This window comes from Podarcis liolepis (assembly GCF_965112155.1).
Source record: "Podarcis liolepis genome assembly, chromosome: 11".
Lineage (NCBI taxonomy): Eukaryota > Metazoa > Chordata > Lepidosauria > Squamata > Lacertidae > Podarcis > Podarcis liolepis.
The window spans coordinates 58,381,121-58,388,477 of NC_139565.1; positions in this window are offsets into that span (position 1 = coordinate 58,381,121).

Here is a 7,357-nt window from a genome sequence, read left to right on the forward strand (position 1 = left end):
GGGTAGTGTTCTCAAAGCTACCAGCATGAGTTTGACCAAACTGCGGGAGGCAGTGGAAGACAGAAGTGCCTGGTGTGCTCTGGTCCAGGGGGTCACGAAGAGTCAGACACGACTAAACGACTAAACAACAACAACAAAGTTGAGATAAATTTGGAAACAGAAGAGAGGACACAAGAAACAGAGGATGAGGCTACTACCCATGGTGGCTATCGTCTACCTCCACTGTCAGTAAACCTCTGAATGCCATTTGCTGGGAACCACAAGTGTGTGTGTGCTGTTGTGTTCATATCCTACTTGTAGGCGGCCCCCAGGCATCTGGTTGGCCACTGTGAGAACAAGGTACTGGACTATGATGGGTCTTTGTCCTGACCCAGCAAGACTTCCCTCTCCTCTCCCCTTGCATAGAATCATAGAATCATAGAGTTGGAAGAGACCACAAGGGCCATCGAGTCCAACCCCCTGCCAAGCATCATGGATAGTTTTCACACATTCAGCTTTGCCAGGTGCTGCTCTTGTTATTACGTTCCTGGTCCATATGTCAGATTTTGTCCGAAAGACCTTTTATTTGCTGGCTCTGTTCATGATAGCTCTGTCATATTATAGGCCCTGAGTGCACCCCCAGGAGAAGGAATGGCTTGTTTTATTGTTACTTTTGATAAGGCCGTAAAGTCCAGAACTACTACATTGGCATTTCCTCAACTGATGAGGCAATATACAAAGGTTCGTCATCAGCTCCCTCTGATAAAAGAAAGTGAAATTTAGACATACTTGATTGCCGTGTTCAGGAATTTGATGAAAGGACCTGAACGCCGCACAGAAATGTGTTGCAGGCAGAAATAAGGGACATAAACAATAGAGGTTTGTATTGGCCTCTCTGCCTGCCATAACTTATAACTTTAATAGCATCCATTTATCTAAAACCGGCAGTTTCCTTAAAGTTTACCACAGATATACAGCCACTGCTTGGCCTTAAAAATCACAATGACAGATCCTTTAAAGAGAACAATAGATGTTGCAGACAGCCCAGTGTCTTGGAAAGAAAGGAGGGCGGAAGGAATGGCTTCTTTTTCACAGCTAAAATATGCAGTGAAACATATGTCACTTGTTTCTTTGGAGTTACAGTCCACCCAACCCCCAAAGCTTAAGCCGAGGAACAGAAAGAAATGGGCCAGAAATCCCTGTCCCACCACACAGGAGAGCATCTGGATGAAGCAGAGGTGTCATAAGAACAGAGGCAGGGCCCTGCTGGACCAGGCAACCCTGATCAAGTCCAGAATCCTGTTCTCACTGGGGCAAACCAGGTGCCCATTATGGTTATCTGTCAGGGAACTGCCATCGGCTCAGAGGCGAGAAATAGAAGGGCAGTTGTGTTACTGGAAGCCTCCAAAAATCTTGTGAAGCAGTTCCTTTTCTGGGGAGTAGGAAAGCCCTACCTCCAGTGGGGAAGAGGTGCAAGGACCAGAGGATGCTGGTGGGAGCCTTAACACTGCTCCTGGGCAAGCCAGACAGGAGGGAAACATGCCCTTGCCATCGCCCATCCTGCTCAGTAGCCTAAGGTGCAAAGAGGGAAGGAGAAGGTTGGGGTAACAAAACTCTTATGTTGGGGGAGGTCCAAAGAGAGACCACTCCCGAATTCTGCTAGCGATTGAGCCAGACATGAGCTTTGGGGCTCTTCACTGTAAATAGTTTGCACCAAAATAAAGCCTGTAAAACACAGGATGGAGACCTGCCTGATTACTCTCGAGCAACCACAATAGCCATTTGACCTTATCCTACAAGCAAAACCTGCCTGCAACAGCTCTCTCCCCACCTGGGATTGCAAGCAATTGGGGTGGGGGTGGAACACACACCCTCCAAGTGTATCAATTTCCCTGGGATACTCCTGGAATTACGAAAGCCATACCAGCTTCTGATTTGGTCCCAGAATGTCCCTATTTCCCCCGCCAGTGCTGTCGCCACTGAGCTTGGGAAGGACAGCGACCCACTGCCACTTGGGACAAATAGCTGTATCCAGAGTATCCAGTTACTTCTCTAAAGTGCTTTTTTTCTTTAAAAAAAATGTTTAGGGGTACAGTGGTGCCCCGCAAGACGAATGCCTCGCAAGACGAAAAACCCACTAGATGAAAGGGTTTTCCGTTTTTAGATGTGCTTCGCAAGACGAATTTCCCTATGGGCTTACGTTTTCGTCTTGCGAGTCTTGCGATTTTTTTCGCCCCCCCTTTTTCTAAGCCGCTAAGCCGCTAATAGCCTTTTAGCCGCTAAGCCGCTAAACCTTTAATAGCTGCTAAACCACTAACCCGCTAATTGCGCTAATCCGCTAATCCACTAATAGGGTTGCTTCGCAAGACGAAAAAACCGCTAGACAAAGAGACTCGCGGAACGGATTATTTTCGTCTTGCGAGGCACCACTGTACTCTCATTTTCCTACTCCTATTGAAACACTGCCCCTCAATGAGGCCAAACTTAGATTCACAAAATTTTTAGGGGTATGCGTACCCCTGTGTACCCCCATAAAAAAAGCACTGCCTCTCTATGGGCTCTCCAAGGCTGCTGGCCTCCTCCATTATTATTATTATTATTATTATTATTATTATTATTATTATTATTATTATTACCATCTGGCTGGGTTTCCCCAGCCACTCTGGGCGGCTTCCAACAGAATATTAAAATACAATAACCTATTAAACATTAAAAGCTTCCCTAAATAGGGCTGCCTTCAGATGTCTTCTAAAAGTCTGGTAGTTGTTTTTCTCTTTAACATCTGGTGGGAGGGCGTTCCACAGGGCGGGTGCCACTACCGAGAATGCCCTCTGCCTGGTTCCCTGTAACATGGCTTCTCGCAGTGAGGGAACCACCAGAAGGCCCTAGGCACTGGACCTCAGTGTCTGGGCAGAATGATGGGGGTGGAGACGCTCCTTCAGGTATACTGGACCGAGGCCGTTTAGGGCTTTAAAGGTCAGCACCAACACTTTGAATTGTGCTTGGAAACATACTGGGAGCCAGTGTAGGTCTTTCAAGATGGGTGTTATGTGGTCTTGGCAGCTGCTCCCAGTCACCAGTCTAGCTGCCGCATTCTGGATTAGTTGTAGTTTCTGTATCACCTTCAAAGTTAGCCCCACATAGAGCTCATTGCAGTAGTCCAAGCAAGAGATAACCAGAGCATGCACTACTCTGGCAAGGCAGTCTGCGGGCAGATAGGGTCTCAGCCTGCGTACCAGATGGAGCTGATAAACAGCTGCCCTGGACACAGAATTGACCTGCGCCTCCATGGACAGCTGTGAGTCCAAAATGACTCCCAGGCTGCACACCCTTGGGCAGCTCATAGCAGCTTCCAGAGAGCAGGAGAGGAGGAGGAGAGGCTGCCACCACCGAGGACCATACCTGTGTGATGTGCCAGCTCTGAGGACTGGCAGAGGGCAGGGCCACCCTGGTTGGGAATAAAGAGAAAACAGAGCAGAGCTCAAGTCACCTTGATTTTTAGAAAAAATGCTTTATGCATCTGACCTTATCTTGCCCCTTTCTAAAATTTATTTATTGATGTGTGGGCAGTGTCACCACTTCTAAATCTGCCAAAGAATAAAATAAAACTGGGATTAATGGGTTTTCTTGGGATGGTGGAAGGTGTGTGCCATTGGTTTAGTGGTGGTGGCACTGATAATTTTCAAAAGTATCCCCATTCTCCGTTAACTGATGGAGTCTGGTCGGGGGAAAGGAGAGATATATTTGGCATGGCCCTAGCAGATCCTAGCGAGTCTGTCAGCGGACTCTGTCAGCCTGGCAGCAACATCCCGGTTTACATCTCTATTAAATTAGCTCAGCATGGATCACAGGCTCCAAAATGTCAGCTTCTAAAACTCAGGCAGGCATTTAAAATGGTGCCATATCGACAAAGCTGGGAGCACGGGGGCTGCCTATTGACCGTGGCAGTTGGAATATAATCATACTTCAATCAAGGAGACGGACTTTACTGTAGATTCTTATTATCCAGTCAAAAATGTTTTGAATAAGAATGTATTATCAGAGGTGGGGGCTGAATTAAGAAGTGATAAATAGTGTGCCACAAGCACTCTGCTGTGCTTGGTGGTTATGAAGATAGTCATTTTAGATAGAGAATTAGTTTGGTGTGTTTTTTTGCGGCGGCAAGGGGGGTGCAATTCATGTAAGGCCTCCCGCAGCTGATTGATTCCCTCTGTTTTCCTATGCTAAGTAATATAGGATGAATTATGTATGAGAAATACATACGCTGAATGCTGAGCTGCAGCTTCTTCAAGAGCATACCCTCCAACACTCCTCAGATGAAGGATTGTGTATTGCAATGACCGCATAGGTCTGGATGCAGTTTGCTCAGTGGGGTCTGCAACCCTAATGGTCAGTACTGGAGCAAGTGTGTCCTTGGACTACCATTTGCAGTCATTGCTCTATCCACCTTTGCCTCTGGTCCTTCCTATCATGAACCTATAGCTCGTGGAAGAAAATGGGACCCTCAGGCTTAACAAAAAAGAATTCCCCATCTCTTAGGGTTGCTATACGTCCAAAATTTCCCAGACATAGCTGGAATACGGCACACGGATATCACTTAAATGTCCAGACATATCCTCCTGGCTCAAAGGTGGAAGCGGCAAGAACTCCCTACATTGGAAGACTGGAGAATAAAAATGGTAGAATTTGTGGAGTTGGCGAAGCTGACGCAGAGAATCAGGAATCGGCCCGAAGAAAAATATCAAAAGGACTGGAGCAAATTTATTATTTACTTAACAGAAAATTGTACTCATTTGAAAACGTTTGTAGCATTAAGGTGAAATGTTTTGTAATGTGAAATTAAGATGTTGATTTGTAAACAAGAATGTGATCTTTTAAGGTGACTATAGGATAAAGAAATAACTATGGGAATGCAAAAAAAATATATTATAGACTATAGGGATGTCAGAAAGAGAGAAAGTCTAAGAGAGGGATGTCAGAAAGAGAGAAGGAAGTCTAAGCTCATTTTGAGCAAATAATATAAGTTGTGAATATGTGTATTGAATTAAATGAAATATGAAAAAATCAATAAAAATTATGGGGGGGAAATAAAAATAAATGTCCAGACGTATAAAAACCCATGTTGGAAGTCTCGTTTTTGGCAAATTTCCTTAGAAATATCTCAAAACAACTTTGGCTCCACAACTTTCGGCCAAAACAGCTCAACAACTTTCACGTCTGGATTTTCACTTTTCGAAATAGGTCGTATAAGAAGCCACTTTGCACCGTTTCCATTCGCATCCCAGTCACAATGGAGGAAGGAAAGGGTTAAGCACAATAGCTGTCTCCTTCTTGATCCTTCCAACATCCCTTTTGGCACACACGATGACATGATGTTTCACATCTGGTTGCGTTAGTCCCATCATCATTTCTCAGGTGGCCTGTTCAGTTTGACACAACATAATACGACACGTCTGAAATAATATGTCAGAATAGGAAAATAAGAAGAGTGGAACTTCTTGACCTTGGCACACTGGCTGTTCCCGACAGATTTTCAAAAGCAGCCATTTCCCCTTCACCAGACTCCCATCTAAGCTTTTGTTGTTGTTGTTGTTGCTTTGGATCATATACAAGTTAATTTCTGCTTCACATTCCAAGATTAAATTAAGAAAGGCAGGCTTCTTAGGAAAATTTGCCTGCAACAAAGGAAGGAACCCACATCCGTATCAATTCTTTTGCAATGCAAAAAGTATAACAAAAAAATGCTGCCCAAAGATTATTTTCGAAATGCCACAGCCAACTAAAATCACTGGCTGTGATCCAACACATACGTGCAGAGAGTTAAGCGCAAAAAGGGGACTTTTCAACAAATATGTAGAGACTAGCAATTTGGTAGGTGAGAAGGAACATCTCCCACCTGCATAATCTCCCATAATTCCAGAATTAAGGACTATCCAATGGAAACTGATTGACAGGTGATTCAGGACAAATGAAAAGAAGCTCTTTTTCACACAGTGCAGGGAAAGGAAATAATTTCCATCCTTAGGGTCACATTGCCTTCTGAGGGTGAATGGGGTAAGAGCCAAAGATGGGTAGAGCATCAAATGTGGATTTTACCTGCATACAAGTAAAGTTGCCACCACCTCTCTCTCTGCCTCATCCAGGCAAGCAAGAGACATTATCAGAATGCAGTAACACATGCTAGCCAGGCAAAAACCCTCAAGAATGATGCCAAGCAGAATCAGGGGTGGGGTGGTTTGAGGAAAATCTGGCAAATGGGATCATAATAATAATAATAATAATAATAATAATAATAATAATAATAATAAATTTTATTTATATCCAGTCCTCCCCAGCCGAAGCCGGGCTCAGGGCGGCTAACAACAATCAAAATAGTTCAACATTCTAAAACATTCATTATAAAATTAATTAAATCAAATTAAAATCAAATTAATGGCAACCATCAAGCAAAATTTTGTGCAGATTGCCAGAGGAGGGGGTCAGGCTGCGCCCTGACAGAAGGCCTGGTGGAACAGCTCTGTCTTGCAGGCCCTGCGGAAGGATGTCAGGTCCTGCAGGGCCCTAGTCTCTTGTGACAGAGCGTTCCACCAGATTGGAGCCGCGGCCGAGAAGGCCCTGGCTCTAGTTGAGGCCAGCCTAACCTCTCTGAGGCCTGGGATCTTTAGGGTGTTTTTATTTGCAGACCGTAAATTTCTCTGTGGGACATACCAGGAGAGGCGGTCCCGTAGGTACGAGGGTCCTAGGCCGTATAGGGCTTTAAAGGTTAAAACCAGCACCTTAAACCTGATCCTGTACTCCACCGGGAGCCAGTGCAGCTGGTACAGCACCGGATGGATATGATCTCGCAGCGAAGACCCCGTAAGGAGTCTCGCCGCGGCATTCTGCACCCGCTGGAGTTTCTGGGTCAGTCTCAAGGGCAGCCCCACGTAGAGCGAGTTACAATAATCCAGTCTGGAGGTGACCGTCGCATGGATCACAGTGGCTAGGTCAGGGCGAGAGAGATAAGGAGCCAACTGCTTAGCTTGGCGGAGATGAAAAAATGCCGCCTTTGTTATAGCTGTAATCTGCGCCTCCATAGAGAGGGAGGTATCGAAGATTACATCCAAACTCTTCACGGACGATGCTGGCACTAATTGCACCCCCGCAAGAGACGGGAGTTGCCCCCTCAATCCCATATCGCTCCGTCCCAGCCAGAGGACCTCTGTCTTCGAAGGGTTTAACTTCAACCGGCTCCCACGTAACCATCCAGCCACAGCTTCCAGACATCTGGTCAGTGTATCTGGGGCCGAGTCAGGATGGCCATCCATCAACAGATAGAGTTGGGTGTCATCGGCATACTGATGGCAACCCAGCCCAAAACTCCGGACAGGCTGGGCGA